Source organism: Tasmannia lanceolata, unplaced genomic scaffold (assembly GCF_043159265.1).
Source record: "Tasmannia lanceolata isolate RefF3 unplaced genomic scaffold, GAP_Taslan_0.1 ptg000020l, whole genome shotgun sequence".
NCBI classification, from domain to species: domain Eukaryota; kingdom Viridiplantae; phylum Streptophyta; class Magnoliopsida; order Canellales; family Winteraceae; genus Tasmannia; species Tasmannia lanceolata.
The window spans coordinates 10,288,922-10,311,591 of NW_027518697.1; the positions used below are offsets into that span (position 1 = coordinate 10,288,922).

The 22,670-nt window shown below is 37.1% G+C and overlaps 1 pseudogene; it reads right to left on the reverse strand.

Annotated features, from left to right (window-relative positions):
* Positions 1-999: 999 nt before the first annotated feature.
* LOC143853748 (glucan endo-1,3-beta-glucosidase, basic isoform pseudogene) lies at positions 1,000-1,578 on the reverse strand (annotated as a pseudogene).
* Positions 1,579-22,670: the final 21,092 nt, after the last annotated feature.

A 22,670-nucleotide genomic window follows, 5' to 3' on the forward strand; every position in this document is an offset into this window, starting at 1 on the left:
ACATATTACATTGATAGACCAAGTCATGGGCCATAGGTCATGCGAACAACGTTGGACGAAATAGCCCCGTGACATTATGCTCTTAATGCCTTTTAAAGAAACAACGGACTTTAGGCTGCCAAAATGCAGGCCTAAACGCACAGGACTGTAGGAATGCAAACCGAACAAATGAAGCAAATAGCCATTCAGTCAAACATAACTAACAGCACAAACAGATGCTAGTGGAATGAAAGAGAATACAAACTAAAAAAGAAATGCTCACTAGTGAAGAGGATTCTATTTCGTCTTGAATTTGTATGCTTGGATAAAATTAAAACTTAGATAAACAAGACAACGGTAAAAACTAAGATGAAGTAAAGAGTATTAAGATATGTTTTGAATTGGTTCTGAGACCATTTCTCAAGGTGCAGTCATGTCCTTACATAGATTTTCCATGGAAACGATTCACAACTACTCCTTACTTTTGGGAGGAAACCTATCATAACTCTCTTCAACTACCCATTTCAAATTTCAAATCCAAATTATTAGGAGATAATTATCATTATACCTATTTTTAAGAAAATGTTTGTTTGTAGATAACTGTCCAATTCCAATGACTTAATAACCAACGAATGATTCGTTTTGGGCAAGCCATTCCCTTCAATTTTCCTGAAGTTACAAACTACAAGGAATGCATTGGAAGCAAAAGAAACCACAGTTATCATTTACGTCATTGCCACATTCACATGCATCGATCATATAAACATAACAAACTTAAGATTTATTTATTGAAGCGAGACTCTTCTGTATAACAGCCTCGACTCTAAATTATTACATTCATACAGAGTTGACGGATAGAACAAGATGAGAATAAGCTAGCTTATTTGAATACTAGTAGCAGGCTAGCAGCAACAGCAACAATAGTAGTAATACCCATCTCTGCCTGAAAAGATACGAATTAGGTAAGGGATTTGGAAGTTTTAGAATGGGATCCCATTAATCTTGTTAAGTATTCCGTAGTTAAGGTTCCCATGCATTCGTAGTTTTACGGTCCTCATCGTTCATGCTATGAATGTAGGTCTCAAGACGCCTCGGCCACTTGGGAGTCCCTTTCTTCACATGATCAACCAGATTCTTGTTGTATGTCTCAGCATTGGTGAGAGATGCAGCTTTTCCTCCATTATGAGGCCATCCAGTTGCCGCCACGATAAGCTTCAAATTGTGCATACCCAGATTATCAATGGCAGCATAAAACCCATCCACCATGGAATCATACACAGATTTGTACTTGTTGTTTCCTTTTGGGTCGATTACTAGAGTGCTTGTGGAAGTGAGGAGATAATGGGAGAGATCCAAGTTATTATGGTTGTTGACATAATTCGGGTAAGGAAAAATGGTAACGAAGAGTGGGGACTTATTGTCGGAAAGGAATTTAAGGATGGGTGTTAGGTTTCTCGTTATCCTGCTTTTGAACTTACGTTCAGAGGGAGGCTTGGTAGGGTCGTAGCCTTCCAGATCATATATGCTGATGGATGTGGACACCTTGATCTTGTCCTTGGTGGTTGGTTCTAGTTGGATTGCATCGTTTATGTTCCTCATTACCGCAAGCAAGCTGTCAGAGTCACCAGTTTGTAATGCCTCCAGACCAACACAGAATACTGGAACTCGATGCTCGGCCAATAGTCAAATATGCAATTCTTAACCCAAGAACTTGCTTGAGAAGGATCGGTGGCCAATGATTTGAGATCATTATTTTCAACGGGGATGACGACTTTAATTTGGCTGTTGAGGAGCTCCTCAAGAATATCAAACTCTGCCTTTGAAAGCCACAATTTCGTGATGTTGTTCTGACGGCAATGTCTGATGACATCTATAGGATCTGGTTTGTTGCTTATTGCACTTCCGTAGACGAAACCAACAACAGAGGCTACAAAATCATCACCACCATCATCACCATTATCATAATCATATGTGTGTGTGGACTAGTAAGAAACCCCATGCGATGCATGGGGAGACAAAAAAAGCAACCGATTGATAAAATAAGAGAGCAGAGAAAGTGACATGGAAAATGAGAGAGAGGAGAGAAAGCAATCTTTCACAATACAGACAAAATACAAATAAGATTGTCATTATAAAACCATGGGAATGCAATTCAGGTCCATTCATGCATTCGAAAACTATGAAGGCTAAATATTGAATTAGGAAGTGATCTAGATTTCATTCATTACATGGACTGAATCACAGAGATTGCTACAACATATAGACAATAAGAACATTGCAGGAACCAAAATAACCATAAAAAAATGTTTGGAGGAAAAGAAATCCTCCAAACACTGCGAAACAGTTTGAAAGAAATTAGAGAGCAATGCTCACTTTAGGATTCCCATGCATAAAATATAGGATTGCAATTACCAAAATAAAAGCAATGGGATATCATCTCTAATCAAAGAAGTCATCGCCTCTGTTGTCAAGTTTTGGTAGTATGATTGAACTAGAACACGCATCAAAAGAAGAGATCCTTCCTAAAATATCAAGTTATTGAACAATGAACGACTTAAAGAAGTCCAAAAAGATGCCTTCTTTCTCTCACATGGTCTCTTATCTATGGAATCCTTTCCAATGAACTAAAAAAAGTGAAAACATTGCAAGTTTATGAACAATAATAAGATCCAGAAAATAATAACATTGTCACTGAATTATTATTGTCATTTCATCAAAAGAGCTAAGGATTTTTCCGCCATGGTTTAGGGTTGACTCTTGACGACGGCCCGACGAACGGCAAGATCGGCTGTCCGCCGGAGAACTGTGTTATACGAGTTGTGGTCAGGTCACTATAGGATGGGGGTGCTTTGATACCATATAAAATTTACAGAAGATTTCACTATACTTAGATACTTTTACAAGAGGATGAATGTGTGCTTATATAGAGCACTTACATGATAAACATGGAATTGAAGTAAGATAATTATAGAAGGAAATAATCCTAATCAAGTCTACTTTCCTAATCTCTCTTGCTTGCCTCTTCTAATCCACTTGCCTAGTTTATCTACTTGCTTCATTTAGCCAACTTACCCAATCTACTTCCAAGATGATCCAACGGTGAGATCTTATCCCAATCCAACTGTTGGATCCCACATATTCTAACACAATTGATGTACAACTTAAGAATTAAATAAGGAGACTCAAAACATGGAAGGAGAAAATAAAAGACAAATAAAACAAGTCTTATAAAAACACATACATTAGTGTTAGAAATTGAGGACCAACACAAATGACAAAAAAGGACATCGTGCATTCAGAGAGTGGTCTAATGGATAGATTGTTTGGATTATTGAATCTACGGACCAACACATAGTTCTGCCTGCTAATAGGTTTCTTAGAAATTATAGCTTTTCTTTTTGAATTTCCCATTCTTTATTTAATTATAATAACTTAGCTGCGAAATATATAAGAAGAAATAACAGATTAATATGATTTTCATTACATTTGAAATTTTAATTAAAAACCTTTTGGAATCAACCGACCACATAAACAATGTAATAAAACCACCCAAGAAACCCTGAGCACATGCAATCTCACATGCTTCTAATCATGCAATTTAGCACCTGCCCCAGCAATTCTCTTCTCTCTAAGCCCTATCTGTGTAAATAGAGCATACATAATACTAAAACTAACTGGATTTCTTTTCTATTTGACTGTTGGTTGTGCTAAAATTGAAAATTTCAAAATTCAGCACTTAATACAAAAGAGTTTTATTTGGTTGGAAAGTGAAAATGGAAAGGGAATTAGTTTTATCAACTTTTGAATGATGAAGAGAAAAGTGAATAATATAAGCAGTAGCAAACATTTAGAGAAATTTGGAATCAAAATTTCCCAAAATCAGGAAACTCTAGGAAGCAAATATAGCATGTAATTTTACCAGTAGATGAGGAAATGCAGAAAGTAGTATAAAAGAGATTTATTTTGTTTGAAAGTGAAATGAGAAATAACAATAGTTTTATCAACTTTAGAATGATGAAGGGAAAAGACAATAACATGTGAACCAACAAAAATCTATAGAAATTTGGAATCAAAATGACCCAAAACCAATAAGCTCTATGAAGAATATAGAGCATGTGGATTCACCCGTAGGTGCAGTGAAGCTGGAAGTAGCTGGCCTGTCACACACATCTTGATCAGGAGATGTCTCGACCCCAGTGATATTAACCTTATCGTTATTTTTGGTATCTGCAATTAGCAAAGAAACACTAGAGAAAATCAACAATTGTTCTTCACCTACGGTCAAGGAATTAGAGAAACTCATTGAAATCCACCAACGATATGGTCCAATGGATCCCAAAAGTCCGAAGTTTATTGTACAAGATTTGGGCACAATAGTTGGATCCGTCGGATCTAATTTGGACCTATATCCTACGGTCGAAAATTATACCTGATCAAGCTTAAACATAGCCACAAAATCTATTGTGTATCATAGATTGTTTAGAGGTTGTTATATATGAAAATATCCTTCATATTGTAAATAAAAGAGTAATTGTGAAGGGCATTTTTATCATATAAAATTCTAGATCAAAATCATTTTCCAATATTTCAAAGGAACGAAGTCTCAAATTGATTCTCTCTTTCATCTTGATTCATTATTCCTCTTCCTGTAACCCTAAGCCCTAACTAATTATGCATTAACCTATTCCCAGAAGCTAGATGCTTGTATGCAGTTTGTATTAATTTCTATGTTTAGAGGATTATTTTTACTTCTTAGAAGTTTAAATTAGTCACACATAACAACACGATAATATCTCAACTCTTAAACTATATTAGGTCTAATCCCAAGTGAGCATGTCTAATGTTGAACTTATTAGGAAAATATTGGCTCGCTTGAGTCTACTCGAATAATACTAATTTGCTGAGTTAATACCATGCTCATTCACTCACCTATGATAATAAAAAACACTTTCAACTCCATAATCAAAACAAGCAGGATTAGTCACTAACTCACATGAGTCAATGTGAATCACACATTGAACGTGCTTGTTAGTGTGACTTGGTCTAGATTTGACTAGCCATGTTATGAGGGTCGCAACTTGGGTTGGGTAAAATCCAACCCGCAGAATCGACCCGACCCGACCCGACCCGACCCGAGTTGCAAGTCCAGTTTTTGTGCCTTTCACTTCCATCAGGATGGTAATCTGAATTTACCATTATCAGTCCATGCAATAACTATTATAAGTTCATGCAACAACAATAATTTCTTGGGTCCTAGTGATTCTTAATGCAAATTGATTTAATACCCGACCGAGTTGCAACCCTACCTGTTATATAGGCCCGACCCAATCCCAACCCAATTATTATAGTTGTTGACTAACCAACTTCTCCAAAAGCTTAAGCTCTTGGAGAAAGGCGTTATTTATCTTTTATACTTTAACACTCCCCCGCAAGTGTGGCCCACTCGGCAAACACGTGGCACATGTGGTCCCACTTTGGGCTGACCATCACATGTGGATTTTTGCTATCTAGGAGGTTTGAACTCGAGACCTTTGGCTCTGATACCATGTTAACTTACCAACTTCTCCAAAATCTTAAGCTGTTGGAGAAAGGCGTTATTTATCTTTTATACTTTAACAATAGTGTTTATAATTTTACTCATTACTCTCAAATGTAAATTTTTTGAAAAACAACAAAAAGTCTTAAAGAGAGAAAAAACTCCTAAAACATACATATCTTAAAGAAAATTATCAAAATACCCTTTTTATTTTCCTTTTTTGTTTTTTGTTTTTTGTTTTTTTTTTTTCATCTTGTCTTCTTGGTATCTTTTCCAAGTACAGTTTGAGGAATTCACGTAACATTGTACATTCACGTAATGTTGGGGGTTTACTTAAAGTAATTATTTAGGTTAATGATAACCGGTTACGAGCTCTAATATTTCATAAGCATTTTTCTGCTCGTCAAATCTAGACCTCTGAATTAAACGAGCAATTAGATGTCCCACAACAAAGCAAAAGCTCCTTGGCCACTGTGAGGTGAAACGACCTCCTATTTTTACCAAGAACACAATCGGAGACAATAGATAGGCAAGTATAGTGAGGCCATCATATTTGCACTCTTGAGAAAATCGGTCTGGCAAAACCTACCCAATCGTGCACAAACAAACGGAAACATAAAATAAGACAACAAGCTATAAGATGAACACTTAGATTTTACATGGTTCGGCAATGTTGCCTATGTCCACGGGCGAGAACACAATCTTCACTATGAGAAAATAAAAAGAAAAGGATTACAACGAATCAACACAAAACCTATAAACCTGCAACCCTTTCCTTGTCCCCTCAACCAAGACAATACCCGAGAGTAACTCGAGAGAAAACCCGAAGAACCTGAGAAAAACCCTCTCTCTCTCTCTCTCTCTCCACTTCATGCAGCCACGAAGAACACGAGAAAAACCCTCTCGTTTCAGCTGTCCCTTAAGCCCCACACATTGCATCGTGTGCTTAATAAACCCTTTTTTATATCTCGGTTTTCCCAAAAACCTAAAACTACTCTTTCTTATTTTGGTTTCACACAAAAACAGGAAACAAGACAACTCTCCCAATGTGCATAATCTAAACCATTTATTTAGTAGACTCATTGTAGCTGTTCACCGATCGAACGGACTAGGATCGTCCGATCAGGTGATTCTTGGGTTATGCAGAGACCAAGTACTAGTGCGTTTGATCTATTTTTGTTTTTGGTTTCAACTTTTGCTTGGTTGAAATACAAAAGCGACACAGAAGACTTGGAGATGTTTCTAAAGAGCCACAGATTAAAATAATGACACTTGAGAAGGATTTCTAGATATGTTAGGGCTAGCATGCTCGACAGAGATGAAACATTTGATCTTTTCATCCAATGGCTATCAACAATACATTGACATGTGGCACCAGATAAAGAAATCCTCTTATAGGCCCTTTGGGCTATTAATCCCACCTGTTTTCCTCTTTTCATACATGTTTTGTTGGGTTGTCTCTATATTCTCCTCCTCGCTAGTTTCTCTTGTCTTTTTGTGTTTTTATTTATAGCAAAATAGGTAATATGTGAATGAAATATTTTGAACTTTATCATGGGGAAATGATATTCCCATCCTTTTGTTTAAATAATGGTACTCTACTCTTTAATTCACACTTTTTAAATTGGTTGCTGAGAGCATTATAGGAACTGTAGCAACCTTTAAAAGTTAATTAATCAGACAAGTGTAAAAGGTGTAGTGCCCTTATTAAGGGTGAGGAAACATACTTTCTCTTCCCATGGTGGGTGTTATTTCCTTCGGAGAATTTGCTTCGACCGTATTAATAGTCTCCTTGATTTTCTGTTAGAATGTATAACAGTGGCTACACCGACAATTTTGAGTCCATTAATCAATTTTGGACTTGAAATCAATTCTCAAAATCGAACGAGAACACAAGTTTAAACAACTAATTAGAAAAGTATAAATTAAGAAAAGTATAACTATTTATACAAGCAAGGGAGCACGCTTATGAATGTGATTCGTGCAAAAAATATGTGCTTATATGACTAATGTTTTTACCGGACCCAATACTCAAAATTAAATGTAAATTTAGTGAAATAATCAGTTTTGGACTCACAATCAGTTTTCAAAATCCAAAACAAACATGGGTACAGAGAAAGATACTGATCCGGTGTACTGGCTAGAATCCTGTCCTCGAAACCTGACAGGATGGCGTACGGTGTCCGAAAGCCCGAGGTCTTCCCGTTCATCACCACCAGTACCAATTCACCTCGGGTGATGTCTTAGGTAAGCTCTCCTTGCTAGAAGATGTAACTCATTCTTCTGGTCCAGTTCCCCTACAATCCTTCCAACAGCAAAAGGCATTGAAGCATGTATCCCTTCAAACAGGGACCAAGCCTTACATCTCGGGTGAGCCCGAAAGTCAAAGAGGATGTAATTTCTACTATGCAACCTCAGAGAATAAGATAAAATCTGAGCCTATATGGTTGCTCTCTCATGCAATAGCCTCCGAAATGCCTTCTGAGACGGGATCGTAGTCGTATTTCTTCAGATATTTCTCGGGTAGGGTTGGGTTCTCCAAAACCCGACCCGAGTTGCAGCCCTAAAAAAACAGGCTTGATCATCAATTTTTTCATGACTAGTGGCATTTTGGTCATTTTCCATGTTTAAGGGGTATTCCGATTAGTTTTACCCATAATTAGCAATACGTGATTCGGCAAAACAACGGGACGGCAACATTCCAGTTCAAAAAAACGTAGTAAAAAAATGGAAACAAAAGAAAATGAGTTTAGAATTTTGCATTTACAAAATATGGTGGAGATAAAATTGGAAAGTTGGCCCAAAAAAATGTGTTTAAAACGCATTTTAAACTTGTTTAAAACATTTGCCTAAAAAAACGGAGTTTTATTCATTGTAAAAGCTTTAAACGGCACAACAATAAAATGCGTTTTTTTTTTTAAAAAGATGCCGTTTAAAACGGAGTTTTTCTAACTATGGTTTTACCCGATTGGCATATTTTGATCATTTTTATGTCATGGGAGTATTTTAGTCATTTTTCACAACTAAGGGTATTTTGGTCATTTTAACAACTCATTGTTATTCTTGTCATTTTTACTCGACATGGCGTATTTTGATCATTTTTATATAATGGTGGTATTTTAGTCATTTTCCACAACTAGTGATATGCTAATCATTTTTACCCTGCTTGGCCATTTTTCATGACTTGGGGCTATTTTTGGTCATTTTTACATGAGATGAGAAATCTTATTCGTTGTTAATTTGTTATATCATGGAGTGATTTTATTTATTTAGAATGACTTAGTTGTATTTTGGTCATTTTTACTAAAAATCAATTTCTAAAATTCTTCATACATGCAAACATAAATCCATCAGTGCACACATGTGCGCACAAACAGACACAAACATATAATATGCATACACACACAAATAATGGATGATTTTTTTGTGATTACCTCCAGTTTGATCGAGTTGCCAATTGAGACAACTAGGCGTAGAAGCAGACCACCAGAAATCAGGCTTGCTTTCAAAATCCTCACATTTTTTTTTCCTATATCACCCATTCCATAATTTTGTTTGGTAAGGATTATCTCTCGACTTGGATCATCACAAGAACCTCGTATGGAACGGCCCTGCCACAGATTCTCAATTTATATGGCTTTGATGGCAATGGACCACGATACCAAAAAAGGTTTGGTTTGGAGGCTTGTCATGGCGGCTATCCAAAGAAAGTAGAAGAGCCTTAGGTGGAGATAGGGTAAGGGGCCTTGTTTTATAGGGAAAATGACCTCGAAATTAACGATACACTAATAAATTTGACAACCAAACAATATCTGGCAAAGATATTGGCGTGCTTTGAAACGTGGTGATATAGGGCCTTGTTTTATAGGGAAAATGACCTCGAAATTGACGATACACTAATAAATTTGACAACCAAAGAATATCTGGCAAAGATATTGGCGTGCTTTGAAATGTGGTGATATACTCTATACGGCGTTATCTTCTAGGATGTCATTTTCACATATTAAGTAGGGTGTCGGTGGACGATAAGGTCTGATGGATCCCAAAAGACCTAACTTTATTGTTTAGGACTTCGGCACAATAGTTGGATCCGTCGGATCTAACTTGGACCAATATGCTATGGCCCAAAATTGTTCTTGATCAAGCTCAAACATAGCCACAAAATCTGTTGGTGTATTTTAGATTGTTTAGAGGTTGCTATATTTGAAAATATCCTTCATATTGTAAATAAAAGAGTACTTGTGAAGGGCATTTTTTCATATAAAATTCTAGATCAAAATCATTTTCCATCATTTGGAAGGAACGAAATCTCAAATTGATTCTTTCTCTCATCTGATTCATCATTCCTCTTCCTCTAAGCCAAGCCCTAATTAATTATGCATTAACCTATTCCTGGAAGCTAGATGCCTGTATGCAGTTCATTAATTTCTCTCTTTAGAGGATTATTTTTACTTCTTAGAAGTTTAAAGGGAAAAATACACTTAGACCCCCTGTGGTTTCTGACACATTCAATTTAACCCCTAATGTTTAAAAAGTTACAAGTAGACCCCCTGTGGTTTCAATTTGTGTAAGGTAGACCCCCTCAGTTGACGGTTCGTCCACATATTGAAGGTTAGGATGATCCTATGGAGCTGATTTTTTGGGCACACCCTATCTATGTCAGGGCCCATCAAATGAACGCTTTGGATCATCCAAACAATGTGGGCCCACTGTGTTTTTGGTAGTGTTTGGATTCGGGTATGGGTTTGGAGGGGCGTATGGGGTCTTCATTAGCATTGATAGTGTTTCAAAAGAGGGGGCCTACCTTATACAAATTGAAACCACAGGGGTTCTACTTGTAACGTTTTAAACATTAGGGGTTAAGTTGAATGTGTCAGAAACCACAGGGGGTCTAAGTGTATTTTTCCCAAGTTTAAACCAGTCACACATAACAGCACGATAATATCTCAACTCTTAAACTGAATTAGGTCTAATCCCAAGTAAGCTGATAGCTCAAAGCCCTCATTATTCACCCCAGAACAAGCTTATCAATTAATTGAGTAAACAGATATTTCAGAAAATCATATTTTCAAAATAAATATTTTATCCTAGAAAAGAGTTTGTAAACCTCCAATTAAAATACTTGGCATTGCCGACGGATAAGGAACATAAGTATGTTCCATGAATATGGCCTCATTGTAGATGTTCACTGATCAAACGAATTAGGATAGTACGATTAGGTGATTTTTGGGCTATGCCGGATACAAGTACATGTGTGTTTGATCTATTTTTGTTTATGGTTTCAACTTTTACTTGGTTGAAATGCCAAGGCGACATAGAAGACTTGGAGATGTTTGAAAAGACCTACAAAATACTGACCCGTGAGAAGCATTTCAGTGTGCATCCTAGATGTGTTAATGCTAGCATGCTCCACAGAGATGAAACATTTGGTCTTTTCATACAATGGCTATAATCAATACATTGACATGTGCCACCAAATAAAGAAAGAATCGTATAGGCCCTTTGGGCTATTAATCCCATATGTTGTCCTCTTTTCATACATGTTTTGTTGGGGTGTCTCTATATTTGTGAAACGACCTGCTACTCCAAAAGCTTAAGCTGTTGGCAAGGCATTATTTATTCTTTAATACTTTAACACTCCCCCTCACGTGTTGCCCCTCTTTCTTTGGGTTGGCCTACGCGTGTGCCACGCATCCCCACTTTTGGGTTGACCATTGCTTGTGGATTTTTTGACATTGAACTCAGGGCCTTTGCTCTGATACCATGTCAAACAACCAGTTACTCCAAAGAGTTTTTATATGATGGCCGACCGGGTAATTTACAAGGGCTAGGTGACCACCGAGCCCTTGATTTTTGATCTGGTCAAAACACTCAAAAAAGGTGTTTTGACCAGATAAAAAATCAAGAGCTAGACCACTTAGCCGTTGCTATTTTGACGGCCGGGCATCAGATACATCCTCTACTCCAAAAGCTTAAGCTGTTGGTGATGGCGTTAATTAATCTTTTATACTTTAACAATTATTTTGTTATGGTCCATCTTCTATGGGGCCCATAGTGAATGAACAATTTGAATCTCATGCATGTGTGTGTTGTGATATAGTCAATGATAAGGAACATAAAAACAAAAGGATTCAAATGCATGTAGCCAGTGTGCTATGAATTGATTTCGAGTTCGAAACTGATTATTTGACCCAAAATTAAATGCAATTTTAAGTCCATTAATTAGTTTTAGACCCAAAATCAATTCTCAAAATCAAATGAGAACACAACTTTAAATAACTAATTAGAAAATTATAAATTAAGAAAAGTATAAGTACTCATACAAGAGAGGGAGCACGCTTCTGAACGTGATTCGTGCAAAAACTATATGCTTGTATGCCTAATGTTTTTACTGGACCCAATAATCATTATTAAATGTAAATTTAGTTAAATAATCAGTTTTGGACCCACAATCAATTCTCAAATCCAAAACAAACATGGCTACAGATAGAGATACTCATCTGCATCATGAATGTAGCCATGGCATCTTCTCTAATGGGACTTCTTCATAGCCCCAAATTAAAAAAAAAAATGTTAGCCCTTTGATCTTTAGGGTTCTATATATCAACAGAAGCTAAACTAATGATGGGCGACAAGATCAAATCATAATCACCATATGGGACCCAATGGTGATCCTTGGGATTAAATCCTAACAAGGACTTGTTAGGATACTTGTTAGGATAGTTGATTTGTAGAAGAATGTAATCAATGCTATATTGGGTTTATTATTATCATCTTGGGGTTGTTTGGATGTAGGGCATGTTTGGCAACCATGAAAAATTATTCCATGGAATTTTAGTAGGGCCAGTTATGAGAGATGGATGGAGAGGGAGAGACTAAGGGAGTGGGAGTGGGAGTGAGGGGAATATGAAAGCCTCTTCAAGATAGGAAAAAAACCAATTTGATGCAACACAATTTTTCACTGTTTCCATGGATTTCTCATGCTCTCTCGGCTCCAACCCTCTCAAGTCTCACCCTCTACCTCCTCCTCCTCTGCCCATCTCTCACAATTGAGTCCACAACTATTCCATGGAATAATTTTTCATGGTTGCCAAACATGGCCGTGGGGAATTTTTTTCAAATCTTTTCCATGAAAATTAAAGTTCAGTGTTTGTTAAACTCATTTTCAGAGATTTGTTTTTTCTGAAAAAAAACCCTTTTTTCTGTTATTTTTCAAGGAAAGCCACAAACATACCAGACCCTGGAATTTTATCTTCTATGGAATATTTTTCCATTGAAAAATTAATTTCAATAATTTTCTTTTCCCTAGTTCAGTGTTTAGTGACCACTACATGGAAGACAATAGTGTGTGGTTTGTAGAAAGTATTGATCACTAAAATATCACTAGTAAAGAAATTTGGCTTCTGAAAGAGTGTCATCAATATATATGGGAGGTGAATTGATGAATTCAAAAGTGATTTATTTATCACATCAGCCCGCAAAACATAAAATAATATGGGAGAAGTTACCATAACTTGAGGCCATGATGAGGGAGCTTGAGAGAGGAATGAAATTGCAGATCGAAGCTCTCATTTTTGTATTTATGAAGAAAGAGATGCTGATTGAAGAGAAAAGACTTACAAAATAGAATTGGGATTGTAAAAGAAGAAAGAGATGCAATGACTATCGTATGCAGTGCTGGTTATGAACACCCCAACAGCTTGTGAAAGGGTCAGCCAACTCAAATAAAATAAGAGCTTACAAAGAAGGAAAAAAGATACATAGCATCCCTACTTAAATTTATATATGGCATAAATATTATTTACAGGTTAAGTTGCTAGCATATTCCCATAACGCAGCGGACACTCTTGTACAGGAGAACACGTTGTTGGGCGTGGATGAAGCAAAGAGTCGACTCCATCTTTTTTTATAGATCAGGTTACTGGATGGATTTAAATTTAATCATACTCCTCTTGAGGGAAAAAGGCATAGTCACTAAGCAAAATAGGGAATGTGCTAAAGATGGGTGGGTTTACAAAAGTAGGACACTGCTGAAATTAGAAATTGTGTAAATTAGGACGGTGTCTGTCCACTACTCGTGGCGAACTAATTACTTCTCTAATGTATATATGAATTCCACTAGGCAACCCAAGAGGGGGTGAATTGGGTTTCTTTGAAATTATTTAAGATAATTAAATTAACTAACCCTTCTTACTTTTGAAATTTAAATTTAAAAGTAAGGCAAAGAAGTTACCAAGCACAAGGAAGAAGGAGGTGGAAGAAGAAAGATGAACACAATGATTTTTAGAGTGGATCAACCTTAGTACATACTAAGGTCTACGTCCACTTGCCAAGACCTCATTGGCGCTTCCACTAAGCAGTCATCCTTTCTTACCGGGCCGGATCAAGAAACCCTCCTACAAGCTTGACTCACCTTTCTTATCGGGCCAAATCATAAACCCTCTTTGAGTGAGTTGTGAAACTCTTACACTATTGAAGAAGACTATAAAACTTGATGTAGCCTCTTGTGGGCTTAATTAACAAAGAAGAACACTCCCTCACAATCTCACAAAAATACAAATCTTCTGGCTCAAATCCTCTCAAAAGTCAAAGTTAAAATCTCAAGGCTCAAGAGGATTTGTGAGGTCTTTAATGCTTAAGAATAAGTTAACAAGTGGTTTCCAAGCTTAATAAATGGTATTCAATATGGTGAAGAAGAATAAATGAGGAGGGAGACTCATTTATATAGAGGGACCCAAAGAAAAAGCCTTTTTCGTCTTTCTAACGGCTAGTTCGGAAGTCTCTCAGAAGCCCGGACAACTAGCCGTTACAAAAAAGATTTCGAAAAATACTGGATTTGGGTGCCCACAAGTTTTTGCTCGGGTGGCCGACTCGGGCGCTCGAAGGACCCTTCGAGCATCTCTGAGAATTTGGGTCTCTCGGATACATTTTCTCCTTTGTATTCAGGCGCCCGAACCTTGGACTTCGGGCGTCTGAACAAGCCATCTTTGCATGTATTTTAATGACTTGTTTGGCTTATTTGGGGGTCTTTAATTCACTTCTTAGGGTCTGTTATGACTAGTTAAGGTGTTGTTTGAGCCTTGAGTACCACTAGGACCTATAGAGGGTTGAGTTACATTCTAAAAAGAGAATAACAAATCCTAGGTCTAAGGGTCTTCAACTTGTGTGCCTTGAATGCTTTGGACTTAGAATCTTCGTAAGGTTGCTCCCTCTTTCTGATTCTTCATAAACAGTTCTTTGACACTCCTTGATGTGCTTGTCATGAGGCTTTCCACTTGAGTTGTTTGAGAAGTAATTTCATATTGACCTGAACTTGATTAACAATACTGACAAGCAATTCATTTGAATATAAGTTCCAATCAATTTGAGTTTGGGATCAATCAAAACACGGGTGATCATTGAACCATTGGGCTTACAATATACGTCCTATCAGTGAATCTGCAAAGACAGAGGAGAATATAAAATATTATCAAAGACTCGCCCGTCCATTGTTACATAAAGAGAAGATGAAGCAGATTAAAGGAGATTTCTCTCATTTGAAGTTACACGACCATTTTTTTAGGATATTTCATCTAGAAAAATATGGATTTTATTCCCTCATTCGATGGAAAGGCGGCATAATTTTTAGAGATTTTGGAAGAACATAAATACAAGATTCCTTTTCTTTGTCATTTCAAAATAAATGGAAATTCCTGCAAGTAATGGTCATATAAATTGAACGGTATTGTAGACATCCTCACATGGATAATATCTTTATAAAAAAACAAGAGAGCAAATTTAAATGGAAAAGACATTGTCCCATAAAGGCACCATATATTCCCAAATCATTGGCAACCAACTCCTGCGTCAAGGATTGTCAACTCATGTCCTGGGAAATATTGGATAAGAAAAAAATTGATAAACTTTCGAAAACCAGATACTGAAACAACAAAAGGAGGAAAACTAACCAGTGGCAGGAGGCACTCATCGGAATGCCGTCTCAGCACAGAGAATCCACTAGTCTTTCATCTCTTTGGATTCAGGGATGAAAGCTTTCTTCACTGCAACAAAGCAGTTCCCTTTCTAACCCAATTCTTTAATCAGAGCATGACACCTACATAAATGACAGAAACACCAAAACCAAATCGCATTTTTTGGGGGAATAAAAAACCCTTTCTAGTCTTTGAAAACAATCCCATTGCATAACTGTAGAATTCCTTGGAAGCAGAGGGCAAAGGGAGGAAGGGTAAAAGCAAAGGCGTTCATAACGGACCTTCTTCAATAGGAAAAAATTCCTCGAAATTGGCGATACATTAATGGCACATACACGCATGCGAGCGAAAGCATTCGCACAAATAAATATGACAACCAAATAGTATCCAGCAAAGATATTGGCATGCATCGAAACATGATGATATACTCAGGGGGATGATAATTTTGCACCCCGTATAGGATGATTCGCACCCCTGTAATCGTGACTTGACGTCAAAAAAGCATAAAAAAGCATCATACTTTAATGCTTTTTGAAGTCAACTCACATTACAGGGGTGTGAATCATCCTACCGGGGGTCTGAATTTATCATCACCCTATACTCAGTATGGCGTTATCTTTTAAGATGCCATTTTTAGATATTGAGCAGGGATGTCGGTAGACGGTCTAATGGATCTAAAGTATGGACTAAAAACATCATCCCTTTAGAGTTACTCAAAGGACACATTGAAGAAAACAAGTTAAATGTCTATTGCATGCTAAGAGAAATAAATACTTATTAGCAGTATGTTTTGAAAATCTAATGTTTTGGTTAAATCATGCTTTACAAAGGCTAAGTATCTTTTACAAATTATACTTATAGATAAAATCCGTTGATGAACTTATGTATGCAAGAACACATATATGCACACACAGGCATAGAATCGGACGAACACATGTGCACACACACACACAGATCACAGATGAAATTTTGGTTACCTCCAACTTGATCGAGCTGCCAACTAAGACAACGAGGCGTGGAGACCACCTGAAATCAGGCTCGCTTGCAACATCTCCATGTTTTCTTTTCCAATATCACGCATTTCATATTGTCTGTTGGTAAAGACTACCACTCGAGTTGTATCATTACAAAAACCTCGTATCAAAAGGCCTTGCCATAGCTTCTTAACTTGAATAGCTTTGATGGAAATAATCCACAATACCAAGAATGGCTTGGTTTGGAGCCTTGTCATGGCAGCAACCAGAAGAAAGTAGAACTGGCTTAGGTAGAGGTAGCGTGAGGGGCCTTGTTTTATAGGAAAAATTACCTCGAAATTGATGATACATTAATGGCACATGCACGCATGCGAGAGAAAGCATTGGCACAAATAAATATGACAACCAAATTATATTCGGCAACGATATTGGCATGCATTGAAACATGATTATATATTCAATATGCTGTTATCTTTTAAGATGCCATTTTTACATATTTAGCAGGGATGTCTGTTGATCCAGACACCCCGATGGATCTAAAGTATCCAAACTTATTTGGACAAGACTTGGACACAATAGTTGGTTACATAATATCTAATTTGGATCCATAAATTGATTTCTTAAAACCATTTGAGTTTGAGGTTTAGTGCGAACATGGAAGGAAGAAAGGCTGTGCACCTCAACCTTGGGCAGTTACATAACTGTCATCTTTATATAATAAGATATAATAAGATATATATATATATATATATATATATATATATATATATATATATATATATATATATATTGAGAGAGAGAGAGAGAAAACGGTTCCTACACATATGTTTAGATAAGTTATCTACACACTAGCTTAAAATACAATGGGGGCCACATTATTTGGGTGATCCAAACCATTCATTTTTAAGGCCCTCACATAGATAGGGTGTCCACAAAAAATCAGATCCATAGGATCATCCTAACCATTCGAACTGTGGAGGCAAAAAATAGACTAATTTGTGAAGGTTTAAAGACATCCATTTTACCTCCACAAATCGTAGGGTTGGGATAATCCTATGGATCTGATTTTTTGTAGACACCCTATCTATGTGAGGGCCTTTAAAATGGATGGCTTGGATCACCCAAACAATGTGGGCCCCCACTGTATTTTAAGCTAGTGTGTAGAGAACTCTCTACACATATGTGTAGGAACCGTTTTCTCATATATATATATATATATATATATATATATATATATATATATATATTATATTACTTTTAAAAGAAAATGATTAAAAAATAAATAGGAATACAAAAACAAAGTCTATGGACTAAAGCCATCATACTTTTAGAGTTATTCAAAGGGCATGTTGAAGAAAACAAGTTAAATGTCTATTGCATGGTAAGAGAAATAAATACTTATTAAGAGTATTTTTCGGAAATCTAATTTTTTAGTTAAATCATGCTTTACAAAGGCTAGGCTAGGTAGAGTATATTTTACAAATTATACTTACAGATAAAATTCGTTGATGAACTTATGTACGCAGGCACACATATATGCGCACACAGGCATAGAGGCATAGAAACAGACGCATACATGTGCGTGCACACAAACATCATAGGAGAAATTTTGGTTTACCTCCAACTTGATCGAGCTGCCAACTAAGAAACCAGGCGTGGAGACCACCTGAAATCAGTCTCGCTTGCAACATCTCCATGTTTTCTTCTCCTATATCACCCATTCCATATTGTACATTTGTAAGGACTACCACTCGAATTGGATCATTACAAAAACCTCTTATGGAAAGGCCTTGCCATAGATTCTTAACTTCAAAGATCTCTCGACACATAGGTTTGATTCTCCTCCCGATCCTTTCCCAAACTGGGGATCCTTTCCCAGACTGGGGATTCTTTGGCAGAGGGGTTGTCGGGTGAACAATATGATTCGAAAGAGGGTCATCGGCCCTAGCGTTTGAGGAAAGCTTGGTTTGGAGCCTTGTCATGGCGACAATCAGAAGAAAGTTGAATAGGCTTAGCTAGAGGTAGGGTGAGGGACCTTGTTTTATAGGAAGAAATACCTTGAAATTGACGATACATTAATGGCAAACGCATGCATGCGAGCGAAAGCATTGCCACAAATAAAATATGAAAACCAAATAGTACCTGGCAAAGATATTGTCATGCATTGAAACATGATGATATACTAAACAAAGATATTGGCGTGCATTGAAACATGATATACTAAGCAAAGATATTGGCGTGCATTGAAACATGATGATATACTAAGCAAAGTTATTGGCGTGCATTGAAACATGATGATATACTTAGCATGGCGTTATCTTTTAAGATGCCATTTTTACATATTTAGCAGGGATGTCGGTCGACCCAGATGGTCCAATGGAGCTAAAGTATCCAAGCTTAATTGGGCAAGACTTAACACAATAGTTGGATACGTAATATCTAATTTGGATCCATATACTGAGGCCCGAAATTGTGTCTGATCAAGCTCAAACATAGCCACAAAATCAATTGGTGCATCTTACAATGTATTAAAGTTCACTATTGAAATACTTGAAAAAGATCAAAATGACTAAATACCCTTATGACATAAAATGATAAAAATACCCCCATTTATGGTGAAAATGACTAGAATATTGGTCATGGAAAATAATTGAGATACCCCTATCAGGTAAAAAGACCAGAATACCCCTAAATCCTGAAAAATGACTAAAATACCCCATGGCATAAAAATGATCAAAATATGCGGTATCATGTGAAAATTACCAAAATACCCCTTCTTCATGGAAAATGACCGAAATACACCTATATCGGGTGGAAATGACCAAAATACCCCCAAGTCGTGGAAAATGACTAAAATAACGTTATGAGATAAAAATAATCAAAATACCCCCATATAAAAAGACTTAAATACCCACGGGGCATGGGAAATAATTGAAATACCCATATATCAGGTAAAAACGACCACAATACCACTGAGTCTTGGAAAACAGATAAAATAGCCTCATAATGTAAAAATGATCTAATTACCTCATATCATGTAAAAATGAACAGAATACCTTTGAGTCATGGAAAATGACCAAAATACCTGTAGTCATGGAAAATGACTAAGATGCCCCGCATTACATAAAAATGGTCCAAACACCGTATATCCGGTAAAAATGATTAGAATAACCCTGAGCCCTGGAAAATGATAGAAATACCCCCTTATAGTGAGTAAAATGGCCAAAATGCCCTTGAATCGTGGAAAATGACTTGCACAGCCCAATACCCTGAGTCATGAAAATGACTAAAATGCCCCTAGTCATGAAAATGACGGGCGGTCAACGATGAAGCCGGGGAGTTTTAAAACTATGGATAAGACCGATCGATGTGGATTTGCATTGCCGCCCACGACCATAAGATCATGCCTAGACAGCTGATCATTCCACTATACACCAATGGTTTAGTGTATGCTCTGGAATATCTGGGTCATTTTTTCTCTAAATGCGAAACCATTACAAGAAGAAATGAGCCATTGGAAGTTGAAGACCCAATCAAACTCTTTTTAAACTCAAGCCCATCATTAAACCCAGCTATAGAAGCTAAGATTGGATTCCAATCCAACAAAAACATTATACTTACAATTTTAACCACTTCTGCATATTGAAATAAACCTAATCCAACGTACAAAAATTCACATTGATGAACTTGCAAAAAAATTGACCAACAAGAACACCACTATATTCATAACCAACATTTTTTTCTAACCTGATTTCTAGGAGATGAGTTTTCCATTACCCCAATCTTCTTATTCTGAGCAGATCTGAGCTCAAAACCCAAATTCTTTTCACCCAATCTTCTCCCAAATTCCTTCTTTTCACTCAATCTTCTCCCAAATTCCCTCTTCATTGATCTCCTCCCATTCAAATTCCCACTTTTCACATTAGGCACAAAGTACCACCATAAAGAGGTGCAAACTATAGCGAACATTCGCCCAAATATCACCACAAAAAACAAAATCAAAATCATAACCATAGCAGAATAATAACCTCTTTGCCTTAACAAATCCACACACTCATCCTTCACCCCCCATGAGAACTTCTTCTTCACCCTTCCATCTGATATGTGCGGAATGATTTCCTTCGCCGGCGAAAACCTGATCAGAGGTTGATCAATGGCTTGCGAATTCTTTTCCGATGGCCGATTCTTATGGGGGACAATCTCAGTATTCGCCTCTTTCGGGCCCCTTATCTTCACAATGATCGGAACCCACTCGTCTAAATTCGAGTGAACGAATCGAACAAGAGAGATTTCTCGTGATCCCAACCGAGAGATGATCTTCTCCCTCCTCGACTTGAGCTCTGCCAACACTGTCGAGAACTTGTCGAGCCCTCTCGAGGAATATGGGTTCTTGATATCCCTCCTCCTTGATCTCCTTGGAGTTGCAGTGGACAATGGATCTTCATCATCTACATGAGAGAAATTCCCACAAAGCATGACTAAGTTGAGCCTATGAAACTAGTCGTTTTTTTCTCTTCTTTTTTGAATATGTGGGTGATTTGTGAGTTGGGGTCTTATTTAAAGGTTTTCCCGGGTCAAAGAAAAGGGTGGTCAGATAGTGTTTTTGGAGTCTTGGAGTGTAATCCAAAGAAGTTTCCATACATCTTTCCTTTAATATTGGTTGGCTTGTGATAGGAGCCAACACGGTTTAAAGGGTCTCAGCTGACTTTAAAGAGTTGAAACTTGTGGGCTTGAAATTTTCTTTGTAAATCTATAATACTTTTTTATGAAATTTAATATACATATCATGTGCACGAGATTTGTTTAGTATAAAATCATGGCAGAAATCTAGAGATGAGTTTAAAACTTCAAACCCATGTTCATACTTAAGATGGATCTTTAACTTCCATTTATTGGAAAGTTTCTTGGAGAGGATGTGTATTGGGCTAAGAGCCATGTTGCTTGAATGAAGGAAACTGCTAGGATGCTCTGGCTTTTAGGCTCTTTCCTAACAGTCAGTTTCAGGGTCCCACGTGTTCCATGGTTGGGTTTGTTAATCTGATAGCGAGTTCTAGTCCAGCCCATTGCCGTTGATGCCATCTTGATCCAATGGTCTCGATTGGACATATATATCATATGAGCATTCTGACTAGTGAAGGAATTCGTTCGGTGTATAAATTATACACCGAAACTCGGTGTATTACATTCTTGCTTGCCTAGTGGGCTGCCTTGCTCGTCCAACCATTGGCTTGCAAATGGACACAGTGAAGGAATTCGTCCAACCTATATATTCAATGTTTTGGTCTTCGACGTCGAGGTCGGAGGTTCAATCTCAGCGTACCTAAAATGACAAAACAATGTGCTTTCCCGTGTTCTATATACACGGGAGTGAAAGAAAAGCAGATTTTCTCATGAGTAGAGAGATGCTAGGAAAAAAGTGTTTAGGAAGAACATTATAAACGTTACCGTGTGAGTTTAGATCTATATATGTTAATGTAACCATGGATATAAATTTCAGTTTCGGTTTCGGCCGAAATCCTGAAATTTTGACCAAAATCCGGTAAGAAAAGAATTATTTTATTATTTCCGAAATTTCGGCAGAAATTTGGCAAATCTGAAATTTCGGCTTTCGAGAAATTTCGGTTTCGGTCCCAACCGGAATCCAAAATTTAATATTTCAGCCGAAATTTAAAACCATGATTGTAAGCACAAGCTATTGACTCTATCAATTATCTTTCAACAATATAGAAACAGAAAGACACAATCCAATAACTTGAGATATCCCATGTGTTTGCAAGGCAGTTGTTTGGAGATCAAAGGAACAACATGCACTATAGCTCAAGTTGGACCTACAAGTGACCCAAATTCCATGGCAACGGATGTGATGTCAAGTGACATATAGCAAGGATTTAATTTTCTTTAGAGCAATGAATTGGGTGTGATCAACTCTGGCTCACTTGAACAGTTGAGCTTCTATTTTATCAACTTTGCTATACTGTTCATTCCACCTGTTTGAGCTCCTATTTTTATCAACTACTATAACTTCAACAATGACTATTGGAGACGCTAGCGGATCCCAAATGCCAACAAACATAACACCAGTCATGAAAAGCATGTACTACTACAGTTAGGATCATGCCTGCAATTGGTATCTCTTTGGTGGGCCTCTCCAAAATGAGCAATCTAGATCATGTTGACATCGTGTGGGTGGATCCAACCAGTGTGTCTACA